This window comes from Melanerpes formicivorus, unplaced genomic scaffold (assembly GCF_026170545.1).
Source record: "Melanerpes formicivorus ecotype bairdi unplaced genomic scaffold, bMelFor1.0.p_v2 SCAF_16, whole genome shotgun sequence".
Lineage (NCBI taxonomy): Eukaryota > Metazoa > Chordata > Aves > Piciformes > Picidae > Melanerpes > Melanerpes formicivorus.
In genome coordinates this window covers 9,034,492-9,052,381 of record NW_027142368.1, presented here as the reverse complement: position 1 = coordinate 9,052,381, position 17,890 = coordinate 9,034,492, and positions in this window count along the sequence as shown.

Here is a 17,890-nt window from a genome sequence, read left to right as displayed (position 1 = left end):
ATATTATAATCAGCAAGAGCAATTTACCTCCATTTTACACTTCTTGTAAAGATAAAATGAAGGAAACATTCCCTACTATGGCTCTATGTGCAGCAAGCTCTGTTGAGTCAGTGGGAGTTCTGCATGTGAGACAACCCAAAGACACATATTCCAAGAAATTTAAAGATGCCTCAGGAAAGCTTTAAATTGAACTTCCCAGTGCATGCAATGGGGTAGATCATCTTCTCCCTTGTGCATAACACCCATTAGCGTTAATTTGAGTTATCCATGTTCACTGAGAGGAGAACATGGCCTGGTGCTGCTGAAGGAATTCCTTGCTTTCTCACCAACACCGCTTTATCCCCTCTGCTTCCTCACAGAGCTGCTGTGCACACATGTACTAGAGAAGTGTTCCATGTTCTGTGTTTAGCCTGAAAGCTGCACTACAGGCAGAGATTTCTAATACAGAAACCAAAAAGGTACCTTCAGAGCAACTGAGAGACACTAACGTGCCTCTGTAAAAGCTGAATGACAATATAGTTCCATAAAGAAGATAGAGAAAAAGAGATTATGTATGAAATACAATTTTTGGGTACAAATGCTGTGGTCTTATTTAGAAGAAATACAATCAAGACTAAACCCCTATGAAGACAGCAATCAATGAAAACCCCATAACTCCAAGAAAATTACGACTCACACTGAACCTACTTTGCTGCTTGCATAAGGCAACACTGGAAGCCTATTTCATAACAACCAAAGTGGAGAGGGGCACAGAAGAACAGTCTTCCATGGGGACATAGCCCCACCCAATACTTGAAGTACACCACAGGGACTCCAGTCACCTCATCACAACACAGGAAAGAACCAAAAGCTGGGGCCAGGCCTGGCAGAGGGCATTCACCATGACATTTAGCAGTCTGACAACTCTATCATAAACAGAACACACCTTCTCTCGTACTCAAAAGCCCCTGCACAGTGAAGTGGATGTTCTAAATAGAAGCACCGCATACACGGTGGCTTCAAGCCTTTGCCATTTTCATTGGGATTCACTGATTGACAAAAGCTACAGGTTTGGCCCAGGAAAATAGCACAAGCTCTTCTGTACCAGCACTGGCAGCTGGAAAAGAGAGGGTGGGATCAGGAGGACAGATACTCACATACGTTGGTTTGGTCTCGCACACAAATCTCACCACCAGCAGCACAACTTTACCCTGCCACAGACCTGGCTGATCATGCCTGCTCAGGAGTTAGGCAGGCAGCAAGAACTTGGTGGCAGATGCTCAGCATAACAAGCCTATCCATGGCCAAATAACAGATGAAGTACGTTAAGTCACCTTCCCACCCAGGCTGGTCTTCATGCTAGCTAGGCCATTAGCAATCTTCAATCCCTACACATTAGAAGTTAATCCTGCCTCAGGCAGCATTAACTTACACATTAGTTCTTTTATGTAATATCTACAGTGCTGGAAAAGAGTCATCAGGTACAAATATTTTCCCACATGACTCCTGTCACTTACCCAATTACTACATTCTCTACTCTCTTTTGAAGTGATCTTTAATATGTAGCTTTACCTCGTGAGGCTGGAATTACCTTGGCGATATACCACAAAGGTGCTTTTTCTCCTGTGCACAAACACTTGGATCCCAGTTTTGGGGTATGTCCACCAACACTCACTTGGTGACACACGGGGAAGAGAGCAATGTGACACACCAAGGCCAAACAGCAAAAACTTTGGAGATTCTTATGAAAACCCCTCCATGCAGTTTGCTATTAGCAATGGGGTCACCACAAAGGTGCTATGTATTTGCAAAAACATGCCCAGATCAAAGCATCCTGAATTTCAGGACAAGTGATGATTTATTAAAAAATGCATACTAAGTGCCTAATTTATAAACTATTTATAACCCAGCGAGGCAACAGAAGCTGTACTGTTTTACTCACAGGCTCTCCATGCACAAACTGAAAAACAAGTATTTTAAGAACAAGCTGGATGGATTTTCAACTTTTGTTCTGGTTCTATATGCACAAGTTCTTCTGTACTTATGAATAATAAATACTTTTCCCCCCAGATGATCATAAGGAGATTACATATCTTTCTCTGCCCAAAAAAACAAACCACCAACCAAAAAAAAACCCCATATCTATTTCATAAAGATACTGTCATAAAATAGTTAGCCCAACAGCCTGTTAAATTGTACATTCAGATAACACTTACAGAAATATCACAGGACAAAAAGCATTTATATAAATTAATGCAAGATAGTCACCAGAATAAGAAAGCCAAAATTGTTGTAAATAGGCTTCTGAAACTGTTTCACAGGGAAGTCACTAATGAAATCCTTGGAGAGACTAGGCAACCATTAGTTCAACAATTCAATTCAGGATCTTTTTTCCTTTTCTTTCCTCCCCCTTTTCCCCCCTTTTCACATTTTCAGATGCTCCCCGAGGTGCCTGTGCTCTGAAAGTACCTTTATGGTAAGACAAGTTCAAACACAACTTAAAAGAAAATGTATTTTATGTCATTTTGATAGGGTGAGGTTGTCACCTTATTGTTCAGCAACATCCCCAGCAGATCAACTACTAAAGAACCAAGCAGGTGTCAAGCTGAAACAAAGCTATCTAAATCAAGGTGATAAAGCCTCTTTAGGCTAAGGCACTGCTTCCCTCTTTAGTGAAAGTCTCCTGACCTGGCCATCCACATATTGGAAGTTTGTAAACTCCTTTTTCCATGCAACCTAATCCCCACCTAAACAGGGTACCTCCATCCAAGGCTTATTCCTGTAAAAACTTTGGTTCTCTTCCCCCAAGGCCATTTGACATGCTGCTCTTTTTACTTCAACACAATCAAAGCCCAAAACAAGGACACCAGAGGAGAATATGCCACTAGACCACAGCACAAGGGCAAGACCCTTCCTGCGTGTGCAATTGCTCAGTCACCAAGGGCTTCAAGTTCCTTCATCATCAAGGCTGCCACCACTCCTCTCAGCAGGCCATTGCACATTCTGCTTGACCTAAAGGACAGAATTTCTCCTGTGCCTCTGCAGTTTCATTTCTTTATTTTTACCTGGCTCATGAGCAGACCAGTTGGTATTTCAACCGAGAATAACAGAATCAAGCACCTCACGTAACTCTTCACTGTGATCTACGCACTGCCGAAAGGTAACAGTATCCCACAGCAAGACAAGTACAGTCCATCCATCCTACAAAGTGCTCAGAGCCTCCATTATCACTGGGATAATCTACTGCACTTCTAGCTTAAGAGTACTGTCACGTGTTGATACCTTGCAATTTGATGGGATTTCTGTTCATTAGTAGTAATAAAAGAAGCACTTTTTGTGCATTAAATTATTCTAAGTGGCAGGAAGAAAACCCCACCTTTCTTAAGATGAGCACATGCACAGCTGCATTTTGTTTCTCGTGCAGTTGGGATCACCCCTCTCAGGACATTAATATTGTATTAGAGGATGTAGATTGCTTTTTCATTCTTAATTGGTACTTAAATAACATTCTCTCTAGTGAAAATACTGATGGATTTGGTGTTCAAATGAACTTATTCATTGTAACTGCAAATATCCTGAATACTAAATAGCTTAAAATAACTTGTCATAATAAAGAGATAGGTTGACTATACCTGGGGGGTGGGGGGGGCAAGTACAGTTAAAATTCTGGTTTCATAGCTGTTTTGTAATACCTCTAAATAAGTAATATTACAAAGAAAACCTGAAATGAGTCTGCCATAATTGTGCTCCATTCTTGTGCACTGCCAGCTTTAAGAGGTCAAAAATTATGCAACTGCTGAAGAAAATGGTGATAAAATTATGTTCATTACAGTTTCTTTCCCATTTCTGAGTCTTTTCAGACTCAGTAGTTTCCCTGCATCCACGAGACCTAGTGTGTGGGTTTCTTTAAAAAAATAATGATTGTGTAACAATAGGAAAGGGCAGGAAATTCTGACCTGAATCACATTACCTAAGATAAAAAAAAAAAGAAAGAAAAATAAATAATACTTGGTTAAAATTGGGAGTTGGTTACACTTCTACTTTTTTCCTCCCTTAGTTGAGAGTGTGTTCATCAGCCGCTACAAGTGTGCATGATGGATGCTACCAGGTGTTACAACAACAAAAATTACATGCACACAAAAGGTTCTCATGACTGGCAGCATACAGAGCAAGATTTTCTTCCCCTCTTTAGTGTGCTTCAGCAATCTTCAAAACAGAAAAGGGACAGCACATCTGCATCAGAGGCTGTAAACATTGCTATACCAAGTAACCTGCGTGAAGCTTAACAGCAGTACCAACACAGAAACTACAGAGAAACTGGAAAACCACATGGTTGACATCAGGTCTGAATAAAATACACTGAGAAATATCAACACAGACACTCTCAAACCTGAGCAAAAGAAGGAACATTCAAAACTTACCTGTAGGTGAGCTCTTCTGGCTGGCAGGGGTCTGAGTTTCCTGCAAACGCTGGGGGGCCGCAAGCAGAGACAAAGTTGAAACTGTCCAGGTGAATACAGGCAACTTCAGGGCTGCAGCCTGGGCTCCTGCCACACTCAGGCCCCTTTTCTGGGCAAATTCTCTCGCTCTTCCATATTCCTGCATATCTCTACTGACCAAGCCCAGCCAAGGAGAAGGTCTAAGGATGATGGCTGAGCAGCTCAAGGAGTAAGAGAGCCCACTAATGCCTCTTCATGGGTTGCACAAGGAGCCCAGACTAACCAGGGCAGCTCCCAGCACACCACCCCACAAACAGTCACTGATGACAATTGGCTTCAGCTGACTCCCGCACTCAGGTGTGTTTGTTAGCACTTCACAGTGCTGGTCTAGGGAGGAGAAGCAGGATTAATGCATCTTCATCTAAATGCTATTTATCAGCACAAAAGACAAAGCATGTGATTTATTGTAGGTTCTCTGGAGGTAAAAGTGAAAGGGTAAAAATAAAGATGGCTGAGCAGCTCAAGGAATAAGAGAGCCCACTAATGCCTCTTTGTGAGCTGTGCAAGGAGCCCAGAATAACCAGGGCAGCTCCCAGCACACCAAGACACAGTCTCTGGTGACAATTGGCTTCAGCTGGCTCCCACACTCAGGTGTACTTGTTAGCATTTCACAGTGCTGGGCTAGGGAGGAGAAGCAGGATTAATGCATCTTCATCTAAATACTATTTATCAGCACAAAAGACAAAGCATGTGATTTATTGTAGGTTCTCTGAAGGTGAAAGCGAAAAGGTAAAAATAAAGTTCATTAACATACTACAAGTTTATGGTCCTTAGTATTTCTGCTCAACTCATTTGTCCAATAGAAGCATATATGCTCTTCATGTCACAGCTCTTGAGAGTTTAAAAAACTTTTGTCTGCTTTATTCAAGGTCTACTAAAGCAGAACCAAATGGGTAAAACAATCTACATTTTCTACTCATTAATGATTTGGTTTTCTCAATGTAAAGAGGCTTTAAAACAAATCCAAGTCTGAAAGCCCAGCTTTCTAATGGAGTACCCAAAACTGAAGGTTTGACATTTGAAAGCATAGGCTATATGTCAGTACTTTTTATCTTCATTTTGCAGAAATGAGTTTATTCTTAATGTGACTCCATGTTAGGTTTTATTTATTCATTCCCAATTCTGCTCAGCGGCATTGTTGATTGTTTCATCAGAAGTGGTCACAACTCAGGAGAAGAGGGTTTAGGGAAGTCAATTAACATCACTGTAGAGCAGAGCCCAAGAGAGGAATGGACATATGGCTAAGGATGATGTGCAATTTGCCATTTTTTTATTTCTTAGTAGATAGAGTGAGCCAGAGGACATTCTTGGTTGCATTAAGGTGAAAGACCAACTATAGAGCTTTACTAATCTGGCCCCAGTTAAAATGTGTAGATGTTTTCCATGTCAGGTAACCTAACCCCTTGAAAATATACAGGAATGAGATATTTTTTTTTAAGGGATTCTTTTGCTCTTTATACATTTGTTAGAGTGGGAGAAGCACTGGGAGGCTGAATTTGGGCTGTTTAATGTTAGATACAAAAATGTCCTAAGAGGGTATCAAATTCATATCATTGCACCACCACAAGTTAGACCCATGTTGATTTCCCCCTATGAATCTAGTCAATTTTTATAGCTGCTTCAGAGCAGTCGAGTTCTGCTAATACTAATGGATCCTCAGCTCTAGCATGCAGGTAATACCTGCCAGGGTTTCCTTCTTGAATGAATTTAAAGAGAAGTGTGCTCACAAGTACAGGCTTTACAGGGTACTGGCACAGGTCAGCATCCCATTCTGCAGACCAGTGTGTTGGCCTTCTGGTCATTCAAGTCCACACATGACAGGTCTCACATGGCTCCATCTTGCCATGAGGAGTCAAAAGCAAGCAAGTAGACACTTATCAATTCCTCATAAGTCCTGAGTACAGAAAATGGTATGCACTGCAGGAGCAGTCAACTTCCATTTAAACACCATCGTGGTTTGATTTTTTTAACACATAGAAGCAGAATCAAGGAAGGAAATGAGTACAAAGAAAGCCAAACACATGCAGGTTCAGCTCAGAGCAACCTGAGGACTTTTCACCAGTGAAATGGAAGTAGACTAAATAGCAAGCAGGGCCTATACACAGTAGGTGTGGGGCAGGTATCTGTAGCTATGAAATAATTGTGTTGGCAGTGGGATATCCCTTTTCCATTTTTCCACAGATGTAAGCTGTCACCACTTGAATTTCATTAATTCTATGCAGTGCTTTTTTAAGTCCACATAGGCAGTGCTGTTCTCTTCCTTCTAGTGGAGCTTTTTTAACCAGCCAACCAATCTCATTTTTTACATATGCACTCTCTTACTCTCTTCCTCATAATTCTAACAAAGACAAAACAAACATTTGAAAAAAAAAAAAAAAGAAGTTTTGACCTTTCTGGATTTTTTACACTCTCTTTATCTTTATGAAGTTGTCCCTTCTCATGAGGGCCACCCATTGATCAAGAAGCTACAACAGCAACCGCAAGATAAGACATGACAGTGATTCTGGCAGCTGGAATGAGAAATGAATCTGTCTGTCTCTAGCTGGCCAATTCAAAACCAGGTTAACAGTACCTGAAATTCATCACTATCTAATGTCTTTGTGAGATGAGACTGATGTCAGTTTAATTTAATAGGCCAGGCTGAAAAATGCGACAGTTCAATAATTGATTCATGAGTGGATTAGACATCACAGCCTCAGGGGTGGCAACATCCACCAAAGAGTGGGGACAATGGCCAGGGCAGTGACAGCCTTAGTTGCCTCATTTTGGTTCAGCCTCCAAGTCTGCCAGGCACCCCAGCCTGCACCCACACCACTGCAGAAGTGAGCAGAAGGGTCCATCTCTGAACACACCTTGGAAATAAAAGCACAGCAAACATTACCTATTAGGAGAGCAAGGGGGAACTGGTGCTGGAGATGTCTGCACTGTATACCCTGCTGGGAATAAGCCAAAGACTACAAGGTACAGAGCTGTCAGCCAGGTGCTTTCGGCAAGGGCTGAAATACACTGAATAAATAAAGGGAGAAAAGGGAGATGAGAGTCCTTTTATCTCTCAAAGATGTTCTTGCTGACTTTCCTCATTCAGGATAGGTGCAATCTTCTTTCCTTACTGGATACTTGTAACAGCAGTCACCCTTGTGCTGCTCTTTGCTCTCTGTTCTTTCACCCCAGTTTCCTTTTGTTTGATAGCACGTAGTGATGCATCATCTTTTCAAGTATGTTTCTCAGTTAATTCTAGGAATCCTGCAACAACTCCATAATGCTTCAACAGACAGCCTCACTTCGATTATGACTGCCCTACCCTTGTATTTTTATAGATAACTGGCAAACCAGTTACTTGTGGGGAGGAATCAGGGGGTTTTTTAGCCACCATCTTTTATCTACAGACTCTGAATTGTGATACAGTAATGTTTGCACAATACTTTTCTGAGTGTCATGCAAATTCTAAGTGTAGGCTGCACTTCACAGTATCCACACAAAAGATAAAGTCACTTTTAGCACATATTTTAGTTAAAACTTAATTCAGATTTTGCCAGAAAACAGTAATTATTAGGATCAGCACTGCATCATTTATAGTGCTCCTTCAGATGCTTAATTGGGACAGAAAAGCATAGTAACTCAAACAGCTGGAATTCTAGAGCTGACTGTTGTAGAGCTTTTAGCACTCTAGGAGGTCCCACAACAAACTTCCACCTTTGGAAAGCAGATATTTTTGATGGAAAAGGAGAAGAAGCTTCAGGAATCTTACAGTACCAGCTGTTTTTAAAAGGTCCTATCCAAACCTCAGTTAAACCAAACAAGACAAACTCAGGAAGAGGATTCTCACTTGAACTCACTTCCAGCAAAGCCATGGTCTCATGCAAACCTCAATTCTCCTCACAAGAATTCTTTCCCACCACAGTGGTTTCTCAGCACTCCTTAACAAACAGCAGCTGCCTTGACCAGAGTATCTTGGAGCATCCTGTTCTGATGCCAAAGATCCCTCCTTAACCTGTCATTGCTGGTGCCATCAAAAAAAGTATAATAGCATTTTTTTACTTAATCTTCAGAGGACATAAACATGTTTTTACATTATAAATATGACCATAATATGTTGATGAGAGACTGAGAGCAGAAGCAGAAGAAATTCATGAGCTTATTCTGCTTTTTATTAAAGTAAGAGATCAAAAGTAATCAAACTTGGACATGCTTGAAACATAGAGGTCCAGTGTTTTCAAGCTAACAGTAAGTATTAAAGTGATCCACAACCATTATAAAAAAAAATCTATTCTCTTTTTAAAGGGACATTATCTCAGTTGCTTTTCTCCCTGGAAACAAAGCTGGGGTTAGACTCAAATACGGATTAAGCTTTAATATCTAGACAATGCATAAACAATGTTCATTAACCCCTCCAACTAGAATGAAACAGAGTATACAATATGTGAATTACTCAACAGAAATTTCTAAATCTACAAACCCAGAATCCTTGCTGATGACAACACAGAAACCATACAGTAGGTGTAGCTACAAAACAATAAACTAGTTTGCTTCACAAAGCAGGAGTTAAGCAGTGCTGCCCTTTCAATTTCCATCACTCTGTTACAAAAAAAAATTAGGATATACCTGCATGCCCATGAATGAAGAGTTGCTGTAGCTGGACATGGATTTACTGCCATAATCTAGACATAGTATTTTGAAGTCGTTGGCCACCACAACTATTACTATGATTTTACTGGCCTCAGTAATCTGTAATCTGGCCTCAGGCTCAAACCAGCTCAAGGCTCAACAAGTGCTCTGTAAACTCACAGAAGATGACAGCTGCAACTCTTACTCCCCAGAGCTTACAGTGTTAAGGCTAGCTAGGCAACATCATGAGTTTTTATGGTTTTTAGACTCCAGCAATCTACTGTTCTTTTTAAACCTGCTGGCTGCTGCCTCGATGCACCCTCCTTTTTATATTTGTTTTGTTTTCTTAGTGCACTTTTAGAGCACTTTTTTCCAAGAACATGTGAGGTTCTTCCTAATAAACTTGTTGCTCAAAGGAAACCAGTCTGTTGCTTAAAAAGCACAAAAGTTCACTTGAGAAGTGAACTCTAAAATTCATCTCATGGTGATCCACCTTCCCTTTAAACTGTAAGGGACAGATTCTCACCTGTCAGCATTTCACTGAAGTCCTTGTTATAAACCATCAGAGCATCAAGGTTAGGGTTTGCCTTGAGTCACTTTGTCTCTAAGATGAAAATATAGACTGAATACAGCTCAAGTAAGAGCATTTTTGTACCTGTAATGGTAAATAAAAATATTCCTGCTTGACAATATTTTGTCACAGTCTCAAGCTGCGTCAGGGGAGGTTTAGACTCGAGGTGAGGAGGAAGTTCTTCACCGAGCGAGTCATTCGGCATTGGAACCGGTTGCCCAGAGAGGTGGTTGAGTCATCGACCCTGGAGGCGTTCAAGGGGAGATTGGACGTGGCACTTGGTGCCATGGTCTAATCATGGGGTCTGTGTTGATAGGTTGGACTGGATGATCCTCGAGGTCCTTTCCAACCTAAGTGATACTGTGATACTGTCAATAACAATAAGAGATTTTTGTCTGCTCTCTTATATGTACACGCTGCTTATCTGCTGAGCAAAGTAACAATCCAGCAATGGTATGTGGTTACAGAAGATGTGCAATCTAAATAATGCCAGGTAGAAAGTACAGATAAAGAGACTTCTCAGGGTGCTTCTCTCCATTTTCCATGAGTACACATGTACACCTTGGCAGTGCTCAGGATTAAGAAAACCAAACACTCACAGAGATTTTTAAATTCCAACTTATCAGCAAGACCAATCCTCTCTCATAATAACCAAGTACTTTATGCATTGCAGTGCACACCCAGAGGTCTACTCAGGCAACAAGGACCTTTTTCTGGTGCACATGATGTCAAACATCTCCACTTTCTTTCATATGTATTTAAGCACTAAAATTAATTTCAATAATACTTCTGCTAACAGTGACAATACAGGGAATACACTTCAGACAGGAAATCTGAGAAAAAAAATAACACAGAGGGAAAGTTAAAAAAAATGTATTTTACAAAGCCAAAGCAGTAAGATATGGTGTGAGGATGTATCTCTATCTCTTTATGCAGCCCTTCGGTAAAGGAAATATTTCCTGGTGCCTTGGCCCTGACAATGGCCCCATCTTGTGTCACAGCTATTTTTAAAGCAGGCTTTACACAGTAAATAAGGATGGAGGTAGGAAAGAGAGGGGGGAAAAAAATCCACCAGACTCCTCTTAGGAAAATAAGACTTAATTAAAAAGTCTGCCATTTCTCTGCACTTAATTAGGGCTAACACAGCTGTTAATAAGTTTCTGATTGATAGTAAACCTGATGTCTGCACAGAAAGCTACTTACTTGGTTCAAAGATGCTGATAGCTTCATACAGAAAAAAAGATTCTGTTTTGTAATTGTGCATAATGTTAATATTTGAAACATCCTTAAGGGTGATTGTACCTATTAAAATTTCATATGTGAAATGAGAAATAAATGAATTGGTGTTGCATTTTTAAAGGATCAGATTACTGTTGATTAAAGCTTTGTCTACACTTGAGATTTCCCAGTAGAACAGCTCTACTGGTGGTTGCAATAATAGGAGGACAAGCAGAGATTGGTTGCCAGCAACCACTATTTAAATTACAGTGTCATACAGACCTGATCTGTAATGGGTTATACAAGACTATGGTTATAATGTGGCTGAAACAAGGAATACTGCCAGCCTAGCTACTCCTACTGTGTGTACTAGAAAAAAATGGAACCAAAGCCGGTATAGATCCAGTTGAAAAGATGGTGTTTATCCATGAAGTTGAGGCATGGGTCAGAGTATTTATCCACAATATGGCCAGCTGAATACTACCACAAATTCTCACCATACCTGTGAAGTTATATATTAAGCAATAATAACTTAAGGGGAAGATGAAGTGGAAGGACAGAGCAAGAGAGGTAAAGATAAGTAAAATTATTTTCAAGTAGAGAAAGGAAGCATTTTAGGATGGTAAACTTCACAGAAATAGGAGAAACAAGAAAGAGACCTCTAGAATAAAAGGAGAAATAAGAAATTCCCATGCAATTTTAAATTTAAAAATAATTTTTCAATAGCACTCCTCAATGTAGCAAATACAGTGAAGAGACTAAAGTAAGCTCTGAGGGTTGAAAGGGAAACACAGAGAAAAGCTACATCAAAAGGAGAAACAAGAAAGAGATTTGTGGAAGAAGAAAAGAAATCTTTTGACAAATGAAAAAAAAAATCAACAAGAAAATGTAGGTATTGAAAAGGAGTGAGAAAAAGGCATTCTTTAAAAAAGTGGATAAGGAAGAAAAAGGAAAAATGCACAGAGCTTATTGTAAGAGCTCCGTTTTGTTTAACAAGAGGTTTAACACTAGGAGTCAGTGGCATAATGAAAGTTTCTTCTCCAGCTTTTGGAAAGATGATGCTCTACTCTTCTGCAGCTCTTGCACAAGCAATCTGGCAACATCACCTTCAAGATACAGCCAGCCTGTATTGTAATTCCTCAGCCCTTCTTCCCCTGACATGACTCAACTTTGGTCAGAAGGTAGGTTACAAGCCATGGATCCGACAGGCTGCTGCCCTCTTTTATATGAGCCTCACAGCCCTTCAAGTTTACATCATCAAAATGCACTGGTTGCATTGCATGCAAAGACAATACCATTGCAAGACAGCACTGAACATACATGAGATTTACACAGGATAACACAGGGCATACACCAGATCTGTGGCAAAAGCATGAGGAGATGTGGAAACAGAAATGTACCAGAAGAACAGAACAGTATCAATAATAAATCCAGGGATGCAGAGGAAAGGAGAATGATATCCGAACAGGTGAGATCAAAGTCTGTTGATGAGCCAGCCTCAAAAGGGGTACTCCAACCAATACACCTTAAGATCAACAGAGCTGGGAAATTCTTTAATACCTCAGGATAAGAGAATGCACCCACAACAGGTAAATAGCTCACTCTCTAAAAGTAAATTATACTTACTATGTTCTTCTAGTGCTGCAAAAATGACACAACCCTTTGATGTGAAGTACTGCATTTTCAAGCTTCCTTGGTTCAAAAGAGCAGCAGTGGTGGAAAATGTCAGCACATCTGCTGGGCTTCTGAAAACTGCATCTGTGTTACAGAAAAGTGTGTCTGATAACAGAGTACCAGCACCCTCAATACTGTGCCTCATCAGGGAAAGAAGATTACCACTATGCAACTATGGTGATCAGGTAGGACTGCTGCAAGGTGGGCTAATGATGCAGCCACTGTTTGAATAGTGAGTCCAGACATGCCCTTCAAATGGCAGCCTCACTAAATGAAAAGAATGAGCAGTGTGGGTTAATAGCTGAGGAGATAGTTATTTAGGCCACAATCTGACCTAACATTTTGTGTCATGAGACCTAGAAAGCAGTCTGGACTTTATAAAAGATTTGAACCACATCAAATAGAAACAGTGTGACTATTAGAGCTTATATGTGCAGTAGACTTTGCTACTCTGTAAGTGCACAACAAAAAGAGAAAGGACAACTTCCTCTTAAAGTGAAATTCTTACTGAATTGGCAGACAAGTGTAGAAATCTGTCTCCTTATTCTCGCTGCATTTTGTAGAACACACCTTTTGTGCTCAGCTCAACCAACTTGACATTGATCTGAGACAAAAAAACACAACTAGAAGATTAATACTCCCCAAAATGTGGCTGATTATACAGACAGCTATGTTCTTCAGTGAGAGTGATCTATTACCCTTTTAATATCATACAATATCAAAAAGCTCTTGGTTTACTGTAAATAAAATCTCTCCAAGTTTTCACATATGTACAGAGATTTTGGCCCTGTAACAAAACACTTCAAAGCTAAATAAAATTAAGGCTGTAATGACTGCAAGAGGAAATTCAAGATTATTGTGGAGATCAGAAGATATTTAAGTAGGTAGTGTCTCCTCAGACTGATAGTCTCAATGGACTTGCTTGAATAAACCATAACACAGAATGCATATATACGCAGGGAAATGTTTCCAACCAACCAGGAGTGTATATATTTAGCTCACACAGGTACCACAGTGTCAGTCTACTGGAAAGACCTGTCCTTAGAGAATGGTTTTGGAACAGTAAATCACATTGCAGTTTACACACATGTATCATAAACCCAAGTGTAATAGTAGCTCATCCTTCTGAAAATGAAGACTGATTAACTTGTAAAAGCCATTATCCTAACACCTGTGTTGTTTAAAGGATTTAATCGACACCCCAGAAATTCAGCAGTGAGAGCCACAGCAGTTCCATTGTACTAAAAAATATATTTCCTATTCGCCAAGCTTAAAATAAGTTCTGCTTAAAAATAAGCAGTTGACAGCAACCTAAAATAGCAGTAACAAATTCCATAGACTGAAGCACTTGTGCTATAATGCCTCAAGCAAATTTATAAGCAATTTCCTAGAATGTTCTCAGAGTGTAAAGCATGCAGTTATCAGGAATCCCTATTACAGATTCTGCCTTCATTTTTCCCCCTAAATGTTTGTGACAAAAGTAAAGGAAGTAAATGCAAGTAAAACACAGCAAAATGGATATGTGAAAGCAAACTGCCTTCCTGGTATGGTGCCTATTAGTAAAGAACAAATAAATTACACACATTTCTAGACAGTTCTGTAATTTATACTCTGACAAAAATACTACCAGTGGATGTCTTCTTACAGGTTAGGAGTTCACAATGTTGTTAAATTTTCCTCAGAGCTAAAGGAAAGTTAAACCTTTCTGATTAAAGGGTTCAGGAGAATAAAGAGGCAAACACTTCAGGATGCATTTGTCTATCTTTATATAGTCTGCTCATATGGGGGCAAGCAATATTTGTTTACTCTTAAGTTGTTCAGAACTGATGGATGTTCTATGATTTCTTTTTGGTCTAAAGGTGTTTTCCAAGTACTGGTCATCTCTTTTGCCAGCACAACCCTGCAAGCACTGATGCTACTACTCTCCTTACTGCAGTCAGGAGAGAAGCAGATGATCTTTTCCCCAGAACTCCTTCAAGTATGAATCTCAAAAATGTGCAAGGTAGTTTTAGGTCTTTGCACAAAACTAACAAAAAAGAAAACCCAAAGAGCTAGAGAACTGCACTGAGATTCTTTTCATTTCTCCTGCTTCTCCCAGTTTCTCTATCCATCAGTACTTGTCTATGTTACTGAGCAAATGAACATGCCTAGACAGCACTCCCATTTAACTTAGCCTCATCCAGAATGGGTAGTGCAACAATCTGTGAGTCCAGAAGGAATGGTTTTCCTTAAACTGCTCAGGCTGCTGTACTCGCAGCTCATGCTGAATGATCTGAAATAATTTTTGCTTTGACTCCTCTGGCCATTTGGTAAAGCTAGCAATTATGTATTTCAAAGTTTGGAGAGAAAGGCAGGTGCATGATCTATGCAAAGTTCATAGGCAACTCTGAAAATTAGAGTTGTCCTTCTGTTTATTTTTAAGGGATAATATTTTGTAGTAACAGTACCATCCGCTGATGCTCTTAGAGCTCTTCACTAACAGCAGGGACATTTTTTTTCTAGTATTAATTAATGATATATAATTACTAGATTTTTACAGAATGGCAAACTGTGTCACAAAAAAAATACAATTCTAATGGGCCTTTTCTGGGGTCACACGGTGGATCTGGAGGAAAGAGTCACTCATATCCATCAGAAAGGTAAGTTTCAGCTTTGCCAAACAACCTCATCTGTTGCAAAAGGACATTTACATCAGCAATTCTGACAACTGTGGACATGATTGATGACACACATTTTAACTGCCTCTTTTACATCAACAATTATGTAGTTAAATGCATGGTGTGCAGTGAATTGCACCCACAAAATCAAAGGCTGAGTTTAGGCCTTTTGGAAAGATCTAGGCCTTACGGAGTGCAAGTTAATTGCATACCACGTGAAAAGGGGAGTTTATTTCCTGACAGTTTTAAAGAAAATAGGACCATTTAAGTTAATTATCTGGGTTGGCTCATTTGAACACCTGTTGGGTTTAATTCAGTAGCACCTGGTGCCAACTGTGAGTAAGAGGAGTGGACAGACTACATTGTTTCTGTTTCTTTTGTTTCCATTTAAACCTTTTTTCTGATCAATTTTCAGGAAGCAAACTTTAGCAAGATTCAAGATAAAATGCAGAGATCCCCAACTACATATGGAATTATTTTTTTTAAAGCATTCTTTCCATGAACACATCTAACATGCAAAGTTTTAAGTCTAACAAGCACCTTTATTCTGTTAATCTCAGTGGCACATACACCAATTTAAAAACACCGAGGAGAAGGACAGGTTGAAGTGATAATTTTCAAGAGCTGCTAAAAGCATTAGTCTGAAATATTTTATGTTTAATTCTAGGGTCAAAAGTGTGGCTACCATATTGGAGGGGGGGAAAAGAGATTTTTAGGCAATACCAGTAAACTGAAAGCAGGAAAAACAAGTAATCTTGATTCATTAGAATCCAATAAGCATTCTACCGAAACAGTTAAAGTGTTATAGAGGTAAACAGGAGGATCTTCAAATTAGGTATGATACACAGTAAATGGAAGAACAAAACATCTGGAAATACTAAAAATGTTTCTGATACCATGGGGAAAGTTGACAGAGCCAGAAAAAAGCTTTGATGTACACTGAGAGGTCGTAGAGTTTAAAAACAAACCCAGCGTAACTGCAGATAAGGCCAAAAGGAGCAACTGTCTTGCCTGTACAGAAAATAGATCTGAGACTGATCCACAGAAACAGAAAATCTAAACATAGGATAACCAAGGTGGAATAAACTTACAAAGGACAGTGATTAACTGACCTAGCACAAGCTTTTGCTTCTAGGCATGTTTATACCGTAGATCAAGGCTGGGTCTCATGCATCTTTAGCAAGAAGTCTGATCATTAGACTACCATGCTTAAAGCTTGTATCTCTGCCAGTTACTAAAAGAAAAGTGTGATTTTTACTGCACTCTGTCAGGAAACTGTCTGGTTTAGCTGTAACTTGACTCTGAAATGCTCAGTACTGCCAAGGGATAGAGGTCTAGGTGCACAAAAATATTGAGTTCCAGATAGCTGAGGAAATTTACAATGAGAATAAAAAAGATGGCTTTGTTAAAGCTAGAACTCTAACCACATTTCTTCTCAGAATCGCTGGCATTCTTAGGCCTCTCTGGATCACATTTGTCAAGCCCTCACATAACATTGGAAACAAGCTTAAATGATTTTCAGAACAGGAACACACATATATGTTCTGCTGGACCAACGGATTAAGTTAGGAAGGAGAGGATTTGGGCTATAGGTATTTTGTTTGCTTGTAAAAGTCAATTTGCTCCCAGAAGAAACAAGAAACTTCATACTCTGTAGAAATAAATTTCATATTTAATGTCTTGCTTTTATTCTTCAGTCAAGCATACTCATGTACCTGTAAATTTCACCAAAACCCACAGCAGTAATATAGAATTCTAAACAAGAGCTCACCTCCAATGAGCTTTCAAAAACTCTTCAAGAGGTAAAAAAACCACAAACAAAAACTTTAGAGAAGACAAGAAAATAAACCAACCTCGCTACGTGGAAGAAAAACACCAACTTCTGTTAAATCAGACTTAAGGAAATGCCAAATTCTTCTAGTGGGTAGTGAAGAAAAAGAGGCAGAGTATTCTTAAAGTATTTTGCAATCCATATATAGTATTAAGTAGAAAAATGAGATGGAATAGAGCATGTTTCTAAAATCTAGCTGAAAGTAATTCAAAATTACAGTATCAACCTATCTTGGTGAGACCTCACCTGGAGTGCTGCACCCAGTTCTGGAGCCCCTATTACAAGAGGGATATGGAGGTGCTGGAACATGTCCAGAGAAGGGCCACGAGGATGATCAGAGGGCTGGAGCACCTCTCCTATGAGGACAGACTGAAGGAGTTGGGGGTGTTCAGTCTGCAGAAGAGAAGGCTCCCAGGTGACCTAATTGTGGCCTTCCAGGATCTGAAGGGGGCCTACAGGAAGGCTGGGGAGGGACTTCTCAGGATCTCAGGTAGTGCTAGGACTAGGGGGAATGGAATGAAGCTGGAGGTAGGGAGATTCAGGCTGGATGTGAGGAGGAGGCTCTTCACCATGAGAGTGGTGAAGCCCTGGAATGGGTTGTCCAGGGAGGTGGTTGAGGCCCCGTCCCTGGGGGTGTTTAAGAGCAGGCTGGATGAGGCTCTGTCCAGGCTGATCTAGTGTGGGGTGTCCCTGCCCATGGCAGGGGGTTTGGAACTAGATGATCCTTGTGGTCCCTTCCAACCCTGACTGATGCTATGATCTTAGAAACGTTCTGTTATCCTGGCTGCTTTTTTGCTCTTACTTTTTAGCAGCTGTAAGGAGTTAAATGCGTCTGGAAAAGTTTTAACCGGTATAA